Here is a 17,678-nt window from a genome sequence, read left to right as displayed (position 1 = left end):
TTTTATCATTCCCTTGTAACTAATATAAAATATTACAAATTAATATTAAAATAGCTCATACTCTTGTATTTATATTGTCTTCAAAATCCATTATGTACTTTACACTAACAGCACATTACAAATTATAGCTAGTCACATTTAAAATACTCAGCAATCAGCTCGATGCAGTGGTTTACACCTGTAAATTCCATTGATGCAGGAGGATTACAAAATTGTGGCCAGCCTGGGCAACTCAACAAGACCCTGTCTCAAAAATTAAAAAGAAATTTAATGGTATAGCATCCCTGAGTTCAATATCCTGTAATGAAGAAAAAAGAGTTCAGCAATCATTTGTAGTCAATGGCTACTATACTGGGGAAAGTCCAGACCTAGCCCCTTTGACCTAATTCCCTGAGTTTCCCCCTCACTCATTAAGTTTGATGGCATTTAATTACACTAGTACTCAAACACTCTGAAAATTCCACACTTGGTATTCCTCTCTGAAGATCTTCTCTGATATACCTACATGATTTACCCCATTACCTCATATAGATCTTTGTTCAAATTTTACCTCCTAAATAAGTACTTCCCTGAATACCTCATGTAAAAGTGCAATCCCCCATAAACTTTCTATTCCCCCCTAAGCTTTATTTCTCTACATGAAACTTATAATTATGTTACCAAATTGCATAATTTAATTTGCAAAATCAGCTAGCTCCTTAAACTGGAATGTAATTTACAGACAAAACAAGAGTTTTTGACATTTTATTTGTTGTCACTGTATTTTTAGAGCTTAGAACAATACCTGATACCCAATAAATAATGTATAATTGTTGAATAATGGCATTATAAATCAACAAAATATACACAATTAGAACTTTAAACACAGCAGTGCTAAGTAATTCTGATTGAACATACTCCTGGGTATCTACTAGTAATCTCAATAGCTCATTTGCTCCATAAATATTTAATAAATTACTACAGTGTACTAGGTGTTACAGAGATAATGATAAATCCGAAAGAAAATATGTCTGCATGAATAGACTATGATGTTTATTTAGAGAGAGAGGCATTAGTTGAACAATCACATAAATGAATTATTATAAATACTGTAAAATGCTATGAAGTTTGGAATGCAATTCAGCAATAAAAAGAAACAAAATATTGAAATATATGTAACATTCTGGCTGAATTTCAGGGTAATTATTGTTAGTGAAAAAAAAGCCCAAACGATTATATACTGTATGACTCTATTTACCAAATATTTTTTAAATGATGCAATTATAAAATTGGAATCTAATTGGTCTTTCAAAGATAGGGGGAGGTGATGAGGGTGAAAAGGAGGTGGGTGTGACAGTAAAACAGCAACTTAAAATGCTGTTATTGTGATAGAACATTATCTATCATGACTGTGTCAGTGACAATAATTTGTGCTATGGTGCTATAGTTTTTCAAGATGTAGTGATTGGAAAAAACATGAAAAAAGCATAGGAAACTATTATTTCCTACAACTGAATATGTATCTACTATTATTTCAAAACAACAACAAAAAAAGACAAAAAAGCTACTGAATGCTATAAAATCCTAGAGTAGATCTGATAATTCAGGAGGGCTTTTTTGAGGTGGTGACATTTGGACTTAAATCAGAAAAAAAATGTTTTTAGAAAATACCTGGAGGGGCTGGGGTTGTATCTCAGTGGGAGAGTGCTTGCCTAGCATGTGCAGGGTGCTGATTTGATCCTCAGCACCACATAAAAATAAAATAAAGGCATTGTGTCCAACTACAACTAAAAAAGCAAAATATTAAAAAAAATACCTGGAGATATGAGATATGAGATATGAGGGGTTAAAGATTCCAGCCACCAGCATCATTCTGTTGCAGTGTGGAGAATGAATTAGAAAAAAGATCAATGGTTAGTATAGGAAGATGGATTGGGGGATGGAGGTGCTATTGCAGTTGCCTAGGCAAGAAATTATGATACCTTGGTTTTATGTGATATCAATGGGTTCCACTTAATTATGATGGTAATGAACTGGACTCAACCACAATTGATAATATGAAATAAAGTGACAAAAAGATTTAAAGATGGATAAAAATAAGTATTTCAATTAATTTATATATATATATATATATATATATATATATATATAAAACTTTAGGAAAGTGGGGAAAGAAACAGTATAGAGTAATATATAGCATTCAGAATTTACTTTGGTTTGTAATACACATTTGCACAAACACTAATTGATGTGAATTCATCTGTCATTCAATGAAAGAAAATAGTGAATGCTTATAAATCTCTTCTTTCAAACACATTCTCAATTTATAGCACCTAGAGAAAAATGCAACTCTATCAAAATCACCTGTATATCCCTATTCACTCATGCATCTTTTCAATATATTGAACATTAATTATATTCCAGACACTGAACATACAGAGGTGAAAATATTTGTTTTTATCAAAGATTGAGCTCTGAAGGTTATTGATTATTTTTAAGTATAATTGTATTTTTATATTTAAATTTACAGATAAAATTATATGCATTTACTATATGGAAAATAATGTTTTGAAGTATATATACATTGTTGTAGAATTAAGTTTAAATTCTGGCTTTGTGCTTAACAGCAGCATTACATTAGGTAAATTACTTATTTTGTCATTAATTTCCTCATCTTTAAAATACTGGTAATGATAATACATGCTTTATAGGACTTCTGGGTTGCTCTATCTGACAAATACTTCATAGTCAGAATTAGTCAGGTGGTCTTTGCTGGTTAAGGGTTCACTGCTTCCTTGTCATAACACTCTATACTGTATTGACACTGTGAAATAATTACCTCTGGCTCTCTTAATATTTCTAATTTATTTCCTCTGCTTCATTGTGGATCTACTTGCCCTACGCATCCTTTAAAAATTATTTTCCTATACCCCTGCCTTCAAAAGAACGAATGTTTCACTGTAGGTTGTCTCTGTAGGTGTTCTCATTGAAGCACATTCAATGGAGAATATCATGCTAAATGAAATTAGCCAAATTCAGAAACTCAAAGGTCAAATGTTTTCTCTCATATGCAAAAGCAAGAGTAAAATAAAGGAAAGAGGGAGGAAGGGTATATTTACATAAGGACCAATCAAATACAAATTAATAGAGGAGGAAAGGGAAGTTTAGTAGACTAGAGGAAGGAGAAGGGGAGGGGTAAGACAGGAGCAAAAAGAGGAGGGAAAAGAGATATCATGAACTGAAATAAACTTCTATGCATGTATGAGTTTGTCGGGATGAACCCAACTACTTTGTATAACTGTAAAGTTCTAATAAAAATAAAAGCACATTAGTGCTTCATCAGAGCCACATCATCTGTAGACATTGAGTCTCTTTCTCTAGTCCAGTTGCTGCACTAACAACATCTATAGGCTGGAGTTCTCATCCTAGATTCTCCAAGGTTCCTCAAACCAAATACCACCCCCCCAAAAAAATTAATAATCTTACTTCCAAAATATGCTTACTTCAAAATATGCTCTATCTTTCCTGCTGTTACAACTACACCATCCAGTAATCTTAGAGTCTGAGTACATGATTGACTCACTGTCCTCCCCAAACAACTGTTATTAGAAACTTCAGATATACTAATATATATCTGATTATTAATATATTCAGATTAAAAGAACATAAAAAGCAAATATATTTTTCAACCAGATTTCTTATTTTGTAAAGTATATTTGTATATCTTTTTTAAAAAACTATACTTCAGTTATTCATGGGCACAATATGTTTATTCATTTTTATGTAGTGCTGAGGACTGAACCAGTGCATCACATGTGTGAGGCAAATGCTCTACCACAGAGCCACAACCCCAGCCTCCAGAAGAGTTTAATTTCAATAAAACTGAATGTAATACTTTAAAAGGTTGTTTTTGTGATTTATATACAAAATCAAATACTATCATGAAGTAAAAAATATCATTCTAAAAGTTTTAGAGTTTTGATTTTCTTGCTTATTTATTCAAACTGAGATTTATGATAGTTTATAGTGTAAAGTACATAATATACAGATTTTTTTCACAAGTATAACTAAATCTCATACCAGTACAATTTATTGGGAAATACATAATTCCTTATATTTATTTGGAATACTCTTTTTGTATATAAATTAGGACCCTGTGAATGCATAGAGTCACATTGTATTCACTGAAGCATGTCTATATTTATGTATATTTCAAAATATAACATTTGAAGATCTATAATTTGATTTTAATTATTATCAATTTAAAAAATTGGTTTTAGAATCTTGAGGATACTCACACTGAATTAAGGAACTCTTCTTATATATACCATATTGTTTTCCCTTCTAAGACCATATTATATCACTCTATTTAGTTAATTTTCATATCTTTAATTTCTGTTGTGATTTATCGCCAATTACTTTCCCCAATTGTGTTAGTTTTATTCCTAGTTACTATACTTTTATTTACCATTATAAATTGCAATTTAAAAGTTAAATTCTTTGTTGTATATTCTTGATGCATAGCAACTCAAATGAGATAGGTATAATGGTCTTCGTGTATCTCAACTTGAAATACTCTCTAGAATTTTAAATTGGCCTGTTACTAAGTCTACTGAAATCTTAAAAATCATAAAGAAAAGTTTTATCTGAAAATAATGGTAGTTATTTCCTTGATCCTTAAATATTTTCTTATTCCTTTCTAAAAAAAATGCCTTGCTGTATAAACTAGGTTACCAGTTTAATTTTGAATAAAAAATTATTAGACAAAATTATTATTTTGTTCAGGACTTTAAACATAGAAAATATACGTTATCAGTTTAAGGAAGTTCTCTTTCTTTTTGGAATTTTCTAATTTATGTATAACTAAGTTTTGAATTGTTTTCCACTTAATCATTTGACTTATAAATATGATAAATTTTGTAATTAGCTCATTAATGTGAAAATATCATTGCAGCCTCAGATAAATACAAATTAGTCATATATTTTCATTGTTTAATTAGTTCAGTCAATATTTTCCTAAGGATTTACAGTCAAAATGAATTAACCTATGATTTTCCTTCACATGTTTCATTGTTTGGTTTGGTATTGACATAATGCTAATCTTATAAGCTATAATGGTATATTTCCCCCTTTTTGATATCCTTAGTTTTTAGCCAGGCAAGTGCTCGGCCACTGAGCCACAACCCTAGCCCCCAGAAGAGCTTACATTATAATCTCTAGCTTTACTGGTAACAATTGTTGCCTGATTCTTCAATATGTGGTCTTTAGGTCTTTTCCTATATTCATCATTGGGTACAGAGAAAAGAAAGAGAAAGTAAAGTAATATCATGTTTTCACTGATATTTTTCTAGTGTAATGTACACTGCACATACTAATAAACTTGTTTTTCTCTTGTTAATCTGTCTTTTGTTACAAGAGCCTGTTCCAACTATGAACTCATGAGAATTGTGGAAATATCACCTTTCCTCCCTTACATTAATATGCTTTATTTATTCTTTATTGGTATTTATAGTATTTTCAACATTCATATTACATTTTATAAATGATTACATTATCTTCTTAATAAATTTCCTTGATTCCAATATTTTAGTCATTAAATTACATACATATATACTAAAGTTAATTTATTCATTTGTAAAAATTTTTTTATGTGTGCACTAAAATAAATATAAAATAAAAATTTTGGGAAAGCAAGATATTGTTATAGAAGCAGGCTGCAAAGACAAGTTCATTCATGATTCCAAAATTGAAATAGTTGAAGACCAGCCACTCAGTGAGGTGAGTGATTGAGGGAATGTATTAAGGTTGTATTTTGGACAGTAAGAAACTTGAAGATAATCAGAGACTTTGTTTACTAGAACAAAGTGAGAGTTAATCAGTCTGATTCTATGCCTTCAGTGCCAATGGAAAGTCAGGAGTGCCACAGTCTGGCTGGGCACAAAATCAGGAGCCACTCACAGCCTTGTAGATTCAAACAGCAATTCTTTATTCCCTAACTCACACCGGCACTCTACACACACGTTCTGGGAAAATCCACTACCTAAACTGGGCTCTGCATCCCCAAAACCCTCTGAATCCAGCAAGAACTCAACAGGAACTCAAGGACCAGGCGCCTGAGGCAGTAGGATATGCCCTATTCCCAGCAGGATCCACCTTAAGCCTGAAACTGCCTTATTCCCAGCAGGATCCACACCCTAAACCCGGATCCGCCCTGGTCCTTGAGCAGGGTCACCTATCTCAAACATTCATGCAATGTCACTGCAAATGACCTGGGTCCAAGGCAAGCCCATTTCCACAATGGAGAGTCCTCCCTCTAAGCAACATTGAGTAGGCTGACAAAGAAATTGCCATGCGTCATTCCTACTTGGCTATGGCTCTCAGCACAGGAGGAAGGAGTAACATAAAGGGAGGGAAAGACAGCTATATCTGGAAGATTGTTGCAGAAACAGTGGCAGAAGTAGTCAGTTTGAACTTAACTGAACCAAGAATTTTATAGCATGGTGTTAACATAGGAAGTGCTCTGCTCTTCTCAATTTATAAGTGGAGAACCGTGGTAAGGAGTTATCTAGTTGGAGTAATGCCTAAGCCTTTACCTAAGGGAAACTATCTTCTTCATCTTTTCTCTAGAGAACGCAATAGTTCCATGAAGGAACAACATGGCATCAAGGCATTTCAATAATTTATATAGCAATAATGCTGAAAGCCTAAAGCCAGCAAAGGGAACAGAACTGGACCCATTCTACCACCTGGGTACATGGTGCTTCTCCACATGCAACAAACACTCTGTGGCTATACAGACAGTGCCTCAACTCCAGAGAGGGTTCAGTCCCCTGGTAGGGGATGTCCTGGCACCAGTCCCTCTGCAATGCCAGGGGATGCACAAGTTTCCAGGATATCTGTGGAATTTCCAAAGTCACCTAGGTCTGTACTGGAGGAAGATGGGTAAAATCTTTGCTTTTAACCACAGCCCACAGTGATTCTCCTGTCATATCAGAAGTCCCTATGAACCCACAAAACTGCCACCTAAGTCAGGGAGGGATCCAGCCACTGAGATTGGATAAAATGGGAGAAAATCGTTGTCAGCTGCTCTTCTAAAATATCCAAAGCATACAAAGAACTCAAGAAACTCAACACCAAAAACAACAACAACAAAACCAAAAAATAAGCCAGATAACCTATATGATAAATGGTCAAATGAGCTAAATAGATATTTCTCAAAAGAGGAAATACAAATGATTAACAATCACATGAAAATAATATTCAAAATATTTATCTGTCAGGAAATGCAAATCAAAGTATCTGAATCTAGTCAGAAGGATTTTTTCAATCAGGAAGAATACCATAATAAATGGAGAAAGGGATGAAGGACAAATGCCACTCTTATGTACTGTTGGTAGAAATGTAAATTAGTACAACAACTATGGAAATAAGTATGGAGGATTCTCAAAAAAACTAATAACAGGACTACCATATGCTTCAGGTATTCTACTCCTCCTTATTTATCCAAATTAATTAAAATCAACATACTTGAGTGATATATGCATATCAATACTTATTGTAGCACTATTCTCATTGTTAAGTTATGGAATCAGCCTAGTTGTCCATCACATGATGACTAAATATATATACAATATTATTGCTTTATTCAGCTATAACAAAGAATAAAAGTATGTACTTTGCAAGAAAATGGACGTATTCAGGAAGTATTATGTTAGGTGAAGTAAGATAGACTCAGAAATACAAGTAATTAAAACTTTCTGTCATTACATGAAAGCCAGAGGAAAAATAGAAGAAAAAGATATGAAACCAGAAGGAAGACTATTAAGAGGTACAGAGAAAGGTAGGGTAAGGGGAGGTATTGGTGAATGAAATTGATCATATCATCTTACTTGAATATGTTACAATAAAAACCACTATTCTGTACAATTTTATGCATCGATAAAAAAATAAATTGCTTATAACTTTTGCTTAACCTTTTGAAAGCCCAACAAGAACATAATAGATAATATTATGTATCCATCAAAATTTAGCAGTTTAAATTTCTCACCATATTTCTTTATTTTCCGTGCATGAAGCTTTATGCCTCAGCAACATCAAACTTTTTACACCCATTCTCTTTACCACTACTTCTCATATCTATGTATCTGCATCTGCTGCTTCTTTGCCTAATTTGACCTAACCCTACTATGCATATCTTTATTTACTGGGCTGTCTTATTTATCTTTCAAGGTTTAATTTCCTTCATAGAACTCTTCCTGAAGCCCTTTCTTATCCACAGACCACTATTTGTTTTAAATCTTCTATATTTTCCTAATACACTGCACATAACCTAATGGTTGCACTTTTATATTTTAAAATATGAGATTTAGTGTCCCTTTAGTCTTCTAAAACTTAAGATTGTTGAGGGACAGATATCTATCTTACCACCATTTCATTCTAAGTGCATACCATGGGAGTTTGATACCTAAAAAAATCTTAATGAATGATTGTTGAATGATGGCATAACTGTTAAGAGAATTGAATCCAGGAGTTTAAAAATTCTAAAATGTAAGTCACAAAGTTCAGATGGTTTCACTTTAAGAATTTTACTATATGTTTTCAAATCTTTTTTTAGTTTTTGATAGATGTTTATTTCATTTATTTATATGCGTGCTGAGAATTGAACCCAGTGCCTCACACATGCTAGTCAAGTGCTCTGCCACTGAGCCACAACCCCAGCTCCAAGAATTTTAGTGTATGTTTAAAGAATAATAAACACCAATTCCATGTAATTTTTTTCCAAAATATATTAGGAGAGAATACTTCCTTGTTTATTTTATAAAGTTATTATAATTCAAATACCAAAAGTATAGAAAGATAATATTAAATATGTAGAGTAGTATTTCATGAATATAGATTCAAAATCCTCAAAAATATTAGCAATCTGAATCCACCAGCGTATTAGAGAAATATCCTATATGATTGCAAAGTAGGATTTATCCCAATAATGAAAAAGTAAATGAATATATGAATATCAATATATTTTGTATATGTATGACATACTGCATATAGTTAAATATACACTTTTAGTTTTATAGACATTAAAATCATTTTTTCCAAGAACTTACTTGTGGTCATAAAAAGAACACTTGACACAAATGAAAATTACAAAATTTAAAAATTTGTCATTAGCCACTCAATGCAAATTAAAACTACAATGAGATGTTATCTCATACTTGTCAGAAATATTAGAATAAAAAAGTAGTGAACATTGTGTTCACAAAAAGGAGAAAAACTGGTCTTCCTATGTTTATTGTTATAATTTGCATAAAATTATCTGCCAATAAGGAATGTTCAAAGGTAAACTGATTAAAGTAGACAGCTAGAATGTAATAAGTGATTAATCCATTTGATAAATTCATAATATGAATGGACTAACTGGATGGTAACTGCAGGCAATCGGATTGTGGCTAGAGGAGGTAGGTTACTGAGGGCATGCTCTTAGAGATTAGGTCTTGTCCACCCTACCTTTCTCTCCTCCCTCTAACTCTGCTTTCTGGCTATAATGAGATGGGGATCTTTTCTCCACCATGCCCTTCCACCATGATGTTCTGCCTTACTTTGGTCCAAGGTAATGAAGTCAGCCAACCATGAATTGAACATCTGAAACTTGAACCAAAATAAACTTTTCCTCCTCTAAGTTATTCTTGTTAGGTATTTAGGTCAGAATGATGAAAAGATGACTAACACAATTGACAATGAAATGTAAAATAAGAAATAACAATTTGTCATTAAAAAATGAGCATGCAATTTCCATATGACTCAGCAATTGTATTCCTCAACATTTATTTCAAAGAAATGAAATGTTATATTCTAATTAAAGTTTGTTCTCAAGTACTTAGACTTATTTGTAATGGCAAAAATGATTTTCTGTGGATAACTGGTTAGTAAAAAGATTGAATATTATATACTAAAAATACTTACTTAGCAATAAAAGGGAATTGAATATAGATACATATATCAACCTGAACAAATCTCCAGAAAATCTTTCTTAGTGCAAAAAAGCTGTGTGTTTGCAATTATATAGCATTGAACTTACAAAATATAGAAATGAATAACTGATTAGTAGTTACCAGGAAGGTCAGGCATAAGTCATATAGCTAAGAACAGAGGTAGACATGGCTATAAAAGAGAAAATTGAGTGATACCCTTGGTGATGGAAATGCTCTAGTAGTTTGCTTTATTTTTTATTTTTTATTACTGAATTATCATTACACATAATTATGGGGTTCATGTTGACTTATTCATAAGTCATATGATGTAATTTGCTCCATTAGAGTCTTGCCTTTTTAATGTCAATATTTTGACAATGATATAATATTATACATTTGCTAGATGTTTCCATTGGGGAAATTGTGTAAATAGTATACACAGGATGTCTGTATTATTTCTTACAACTACATGTAAACTTATAGTTATCTATAAATGAAATTTAATTAAAAATATTAATGCATCAGAATAATTGGTATCATGACTAAAAACCAATTAGTGCCAAATAAGTGGCTTGGGACATAATCATCACAGTCTCTTGAGATAGGTAAAAAAAAATCAATATTTATCACAAAGGAAAGACACCTAAATAGTTGAGAATTTAAGTTGGCCTTTCTTTAAGGCAGGGGAACATTAGAGATTCTGAGAATTGTTCTATGTTTACTGTAAGAACAAGGTTTATATAGATAGCAAAAAAGGATAGGAAAGGGAGATTCTGCAGGAGGGAAAATAAATCAGAAAAATGAGAGTTACAGAGGAGACAAATGGTAAAGAGACAAAACAGAGAAAAGAATAAAAAAGACAGAGGAAGAAGAGTAAAGGGGGACAGATGGAAGAAATAAAAAAGAAAAAAATGGGGATGATCCTTTAGGAAACCTTACGTACTGGCAGAATAAATATTAAATTACTTGATGATAAATGAATAATACTATTGTGAGAAGAAACACAATTAAATTTGAGTAACAATTTGGATATTGTTTAGAAATTTATTACATTGAATTAATAGTCTTCAAAGAGTGGGACATGTACCTTTAGGAGAGGTTGCAAGTTTCTCAGTTCATGATTAGAACTCTTGTGTAAATTCATCTATCAGTCACCTACAGGATCTGAATGGAAGGAGATAAAATGAGTAAATAAGGAATGAGAGTAATAAAAGTCTCATGGTATATATGTCCTACTAAATTGAGAGCACTTGGGACATTGTTTTCCTATTAGGTACATTCAGGTGTTTGGGGATGAGTGTGATGTAAAAGGTGGTGTAAAAGTTGCCATTTTAGTAGATCCAAAATGGGTGGATATAGAAAATTTCTTCTTGTTTCACTTAGTATATGGAGAAATACTTTAGCAACTACATAAATACACACACACACACACACACACACACACACACACACACACACACACACACGGCATTACTATGAGGCAGTGATGATCCAAACTGGGAATAAAAAGGATTTGTAATCAGGAGTTCTTAGATATGATTCTAGGTCTAACACCTCCAATGCATTACAGTGGGTGAGTTACTTCACCTCTCTGTCTTATGTAAAATTAAAACACACCATTTACCAACTCTGTGCCTAGATTCAAAGTGCTTCTGTGTGAAAAAAATGAGTAGGCTTATTTAAAATCACATTGCAAGTTGTGTTGTCTAAATGAAAACAAAGCTGGGCAAATTCTGTACTACTCATATATATTAAAATACAGTTTGTTGCCTTTAGATGTGAATTTTGAGGTTTTTGCTTGTTTTGCTTTTCAAGCTTTGGGTTTTTTTTCTGTTTTTCCTTTAGTGAAATTTGTGAAACATAACCATAAATAGAGTTTTTAAATTGTTTCTTGGGTTGCAGGTTTTGTTTTCAGGGTTTGGGGTATAAAGGCAGTATGACTCTTAGTGCATGAAAAGATGGTTAATGTAGAAAAAAAGTTGTCAGGATTCCCACAGATCCTTTTATACTAAGGAAAACATCTTCACTTGTTTTCTGTTCTTTTTAAAGCTCAAAGTTTCAGCCAGATTTCCTATGAAATAAATACACTGAAACTAAGATACTTTGGAATTCCTTTCAAGTTATATCAATATCCCTAATGGCACGAAGGGGTTATTTATTGTGTCCTTCAATTACTTGGCAAGCAACCAAATTCCATGCATGTTTTCCACTCTCCATCACTGTCAAGACTGTTTTGCTCTATGCTTGTCAAAGTTAAAAGAGCTTTAAAAATACTTAAGTGGATAAGTGAAACGTTTAATATACTTATAGCTTGTTCTTTATTAATAAAAGTCTGTTGTCAATTTTACCTTGTAATTTGGGCAGTTTGGAAGAAACCATCAGCAATCCAGTTCCAGCATGTGTTTGTAATTATGGTGGTAGGGGGAGAGAGGATGTCATGGCTAGTGCTTTCCCTTATTAACTGATAGATAAATTGAAATCTAGTAAAAGTCTGCCTGTATACAAAAATGACAAAACAGTTGACAGACATCCAACAGACCACATCATGAAAACCATCAATTTGTAAAGAATATTAAAGAAGGGTTGATAACTGATACACTTAAATAAACATTCCTGTGGCAATGTGTGTCAATCACTCACACAAAGTAATGACTTTTTTTCTTTACTGTAGGCTCTTTTGCGCATTATATATGACATTAGTGATATGTATGCATGGCTTGCTTCTATTGTAAAGTGAGTATTCTTTCCAAAAACTAAAACTAGACCTTTATGATAATTTATAACATTCTATTAAGTGAATAGACTCCTTATTCACTATTCACTACCCATCTCCATAGATGGCAGGTTCAATTATATTATGAGATATTGCACAATGTCTTGAATTGCCTTGTTTTGTGGGACCAGTATAGTATATCCACACTGTATTCTTATTTCTAAAAGTATATAAAGATATAGTAGCACCTCTAATCTCCATAATTTGATAGGTAAAATATTAGTAGAAAAAAATATTATTTCTCTGGGTTGAGTAGGAGCCAAATTCATCACATTTAAGCAATAGATAAATAATATAGTTAACATAATGCCTGTTATATTTTGCTGCAGTCTGGCTGGGCACAAAATCATGAGCCACTCAAGCAGGAACAAACTTTATTTCTGAACTCCACCAGCACACTCCACATACGCTCCCAGGGGAAAACGCCTAACCACGCTATGTGGCTCCTCCTGGGACCCACTACTCCAACAGGCAAATCACTTCTCCGGAAATCCCTCCTACCACACTTCCACAACCAATGGGAACTCTCCAGGGAGTCCCACTAGAGCTCCAAAGTAGCAGGCTGAGGCATACAGCAGGGGTCTAATATTCAATTGAATGCAGATCTTAACATAATCATATCATCTCAATGGCTTGCTGGCGTCACCTTTCAACCAAAAATGCCATGCGTCATTCCTACTTGGCTATGGCTCTCAGCACTATTTTCCTTATAACCATATATTCTGTATTACTCTCAATCACAGCCCATGCACTGCATATAATATCACTTATTTCTCACCCTATTTTATACCAATGTTACTACCCTGTGTTTATTGATTCTGTTATTACATTATTGATTTAATTTTTTTCCACATGTACTATTGCAATAGTTTCATTTGTACAATCTGCTTCATTTGTATCATCCACATATGAATCACTTCTTTACTTCCTTCAAAATTTGTTTTCAAATTTACTCCTCTAGGATATATTCTTAATCATACCAAGGTGAACTTGATAATTTTTTTATTCTACATTTCCTATGAATTATTTTCTTATTGTTAAGACATTGTTTTTAAGTGTTCATAAATTATAATAAGTATCAGGGAAACAGGATAAGATGGTATTCATTTAACAGTTTATTCAAGAAAATTTATTCATAACTTGCATCTATAAAACACATAGCTGGAGATAGTAAAGGGTAGAAAGAAAAGAATAAGTGATGCAAGCATAACACAAGACAAAATAAGCAATAAGACAAGCTGACAAATTATATGGAAATAAGGAAACAAGTTTTTATTTTATTTTTTTAGTTGTAGATGGACACATAGTATCTTTGTTCATTTTTATGTGGTGCTGAGTATCGAACCTAGTGCCTCACACATGTGAGGCAAGAGCTTTACCACTGAGTTACAGCCCCATCCCTAGAGACAAGTTTAATAAATTTATTACTGCTGGTTAATTTTTCACTTTTTTGTTAATGAGCTAGGTATAATGCACATTTTTTAATTTGCTTTTTTTTTGAGGGGGGGTTACTGAGGATTGAAATCAGGGGCACTTGACCACTGTGCCACATCCCCAGCTCTATTTTGTATTTTATTTAGAGATAGGGTCTCACTGAATTGCTTAGCACCATGGAATTTTTTAAAAATCTTTAAAAATTTTATTTATTTATTTTTGCTGAGGCTTGCTTAGAACTGGTGATCCTCCTGTTTCAGCTTCCAAACTCACTGGGATTACAAGCGTGTCCCATCGTGCCTGGTTAAATTTTTATGAAGACCAATTTGTCTATATTTTTTGTTGCTTTTGCTTTTTATATCACATATGAGTCTATTGCCAAATTGACTATTGTGGAAATTTATTATACTTTATTCTGAGGAGTTTAGAGTTTTAATAATTAAATAGATATTTTTAATCCATTTTGTGGAAATTTTTCTTCATGGTGTGATGGAATGAACTTAATTTTGTTTTCATGAGGATATCCAGATGTTCCAAGCAACATTTGTTGAAAAGAATATTCTTTTCCAACCAAACAGTCTTGGTATCTTCATCAAAAATTAATTGAACATGTGTTTTACCTTTATTTCTGGAATATAACTATTGTTCCATGGATCAATATACTCATTTTTATGCCAACATCAAACAGTTTTGATCACTGTGACTTTGGGGTAAATATTGAATTTAGGAAGTGTTTTTCCCCCCAGATTTGTTCTTATTTCACAAGACTGTTTTGATCATTTGAGTTTCCTTGCAATCTACATGAATTTAAGAATTGCTACTCTGGGTCTGAAAAAAAATAAACAGCCACTGTAATTTGGTAGCAAATGTATTGAACCTCTAGATCACTTTGGATGATATAGTCATCTTTACAATAAGTCTTCCTTTCTATAAATGCAAAATATATTTTCTCGTATTTGTGTCATTTTAATTTCTTTCCACAATGTTTTCCCATTTTCATTCATAAATTTCCTTAATTAAATAGATTATTACAGGGGCTGTGGGTGTGGCTCAGCAGTAGCACACTTGCCTGGCATGTGTGAGGCACTGGGTTGGATACAAAGCATCACATATAAGTAAATAAAATAAAGGTCTATCAACAACTAAAAAAATTAAAAAATGGATTATTACATATTTTAATTTCTGATGTTATATCAAATGGATTGCTTTCTTAATATCTGTTTTAGTGCTCATTGCTATTGTACAAAAATGCAAGATATTATATATATTTATCTCATATGCTAAACCATTACTCATTTGGAATTTTAGCTCTAATTATTGTATGATTTCTTTATTATTTTATCTAAAAATCACATTTTTCTAAAAATAAATATGGTTTATGCCGTAGTCCGGCTGGGCTGCCTAAGTCCGGCTGGGCAAAATAACCGAGAGGTGACAAGCAACTTGAAGTTTGAAGCAGGAACTACTTTATTGCTAGTGAACTCAGTAGGAACTGAGAACTCAAAGTAGCAGGCACCCAAGGTAGCAGGAGCCGCTTCTCTGCCGGACCGCAGAGGGAAATATACCCAACTAATTACACACAGCTTAACTTAATTGACATAATCTAGACACTGCAGTCAGTCATTAAGGAATCCTCATCATCTTAATGCCTTGCTGGCATTGGCTCACAAACCACTCCTCCTTGCATACTGCCAGGCACCATCTTAACTTGGTTGTGGCCCTCATCATCTCCCCCTTTTGTTTAATTTAAACAACAAGTATGTGGCTTAGGGACTGTGCCTGTTTTAGGTTGTCCAATACTACATAGGTCCTTACCCATCATTGGATGGTCTGACCTCAAATTGTCAGCCTCCTGTCTTAGGTTGGTACCATTGTAATTGGATCTTACCCGTCTTTGACTACAGGCCCAACACACTCAGCCATACTTGTGGATAATGATCATCACAAGCAGAAGGGAGGAGGATACAAAATGCCATGATATCAAGCCATTGACTGCTCCAAGTAAGAAACCCCTGGAAAAACTGTACCACAGATGACACTGTCAGCAAAGATACCCTGGTACTAATTACAATTTGTTGTATCAGTTCATAATGCATATAAATGATACATAGTCCAAGTAAGTTCTGCAAGCAGCTTAAAGCAGAGGAATCCATTAATATGTCTATTTCTTCTTGAAGTAAATATTAATGCAACAGTTTGTACAGTTTGTGTGACAGCCATCGCAGAAGCTGTAGTAGTAGCAGCAGAAACAGCAACAGTTGTGATGATGGCAGCTGTAATTCCGAAGTCTCATTTGGTTTTTCAGTAATACTGGAAATTATTTACATTATCCTGAACAGAATTATCAAATATAATAAAAAGGAAAGGTGAAAGTAAATAAACAGATCTGTTAACCTCCTTATTTGTTCACTTTTTAAAACAATACCCAGTTAAACTGTTTAAATCACGTGAATAAAAAATATTTTTATCCATTTTTTCATGAGCACTCCTAATATATGGGCATATGCACATACAGACATACAACACATAACACAAGTGTGCACACGTAGCACAACAGTAAAGGCCTTGTAGCTTTTCACAGGTGAAATCTCCATTGCAATGTTTAAAAACGGCATAGTTGATTAAAAAAAATAAAACTGATCAGAAAAACATTGACCTAGGTCTGTATGAGCTCAAAAAATAAAATAGAAAATTTCTTTTTGAAACTTGCATATGGGTTTGAAGGTATTCCCACAAGTAAGCCTCAAGGTTTTTTACATTTGAAATAAGCCTTAATGGTGCTCATTAGCTGCCAGGTGTAGGAAAACCATTATCACAGGCGTAAGAATAGCTAAACTGGGGTTCTGGATATCAGCTGTTATGGATTTTGATCCGAATCATCTTCTTTTTGTTCTGTAGATAGTTAGTCTCTCTGGAATCCAAATCGGCTGCTGTTCTCCATGTGGAAACACATAAACAGACCCCCAACTCCAGACAATCACTGGGTCAGGACCTTTCCATTGTACAGTTAGAATATCCTTCCATAGTACCTTTGGCTTATGTACATTTTTTGGACACATGTGCCTTTCTGCAGCACTAAGTCCTGATGAATCCAAATTTAAAAAGTTTACTGTAAAAAGGGTTATGTTAAGTTTATCTTTGGGGGATTTATATCCCTTCCCAATTCCTTCTTTTTGTTTTAATAAGTACATCTTAATAGTTTTATGAACTCTTTCAACTGTACCTTGTCCCTGTGGATTATACAGGATTCCTGTTATGCCAGTAATGCCAAATGATGAGCAAAATTGCTTGAAAGAAGTAGAAGTATAGCCACAGCCATTATCTGTTTTTAACTGTTTTGGAATGCCCACAGTGGCAAAATTTTGTAAGCAATGAGATATAATATCTTTAGTTTTTTCCTCCGGTATGAAGGGAGTGTTGAGAGCCACAGCCAAAGGGGCCCCAGCTGGAGCCCATTAAATATCCAGAAGAAGTTATCAACTGTAACATGTAGATATTTTAATTTTCCAAATTCCTCGTTG

Source organism: Ictidomys tridecemlineatus, chromosome X, assembly GCF_052094955.1.
Source record: "Ictidomys tridecemlineatus isolate mIctTri1 chromosome X, mIctTri1.hap1, whole genome shotgun sequence".
Lineage (NCBI taxonomy): Eukaryota > Metazoa > Chordata > Mammalia > Rodentia > Sciuridae > Ictidomys > Ictidomys tridecemlineatus.
This window is presented reverse-complemented; position numbering follows the sequence as displayed.